The sequence below is a fragment of the Penaeus monodon genome, chromosome 27 (genome assembly GCF_015228065.2).
Source record: "Penaeus monodon isolate SGIC_2016 chromosome 27, NSTDA_Pmon_1, whole genome shotgun sequence".
Lineage (NCBI taxonomy): Eukaryota > Metazoa > Arthropoda > Malacostraca > Decapoda > Penaeidae > Penaeus > Penaeus monodon.
In genome coordinates, this window is record NC_051412.1 from 26,151,950 (window position 1) to 26,152,188 (window position 239).

Below are 239 nucleotides of genomic sequence, written 5' to 3' on the forward strand. Positions count from 1 at the left end.
TGCCACGAAGAAAAGCATTACCGCCAGGACGTGTGACATAATACACAGGCAAGGAGAAGGTTGGCTGTGAGTCCCCCTCTCGCGTAGTGATTTGAAAAACACACTTTTGAAACCGAGAGGGAGAACAAGAACAGCGAATGGTATAACAACATCGCCAGCAGTGATAAAAATACCAACCGGAACAGTTATTACAGCCACTGTACACCAGCTGTCACCACCACGTCATTAACACCACTAGT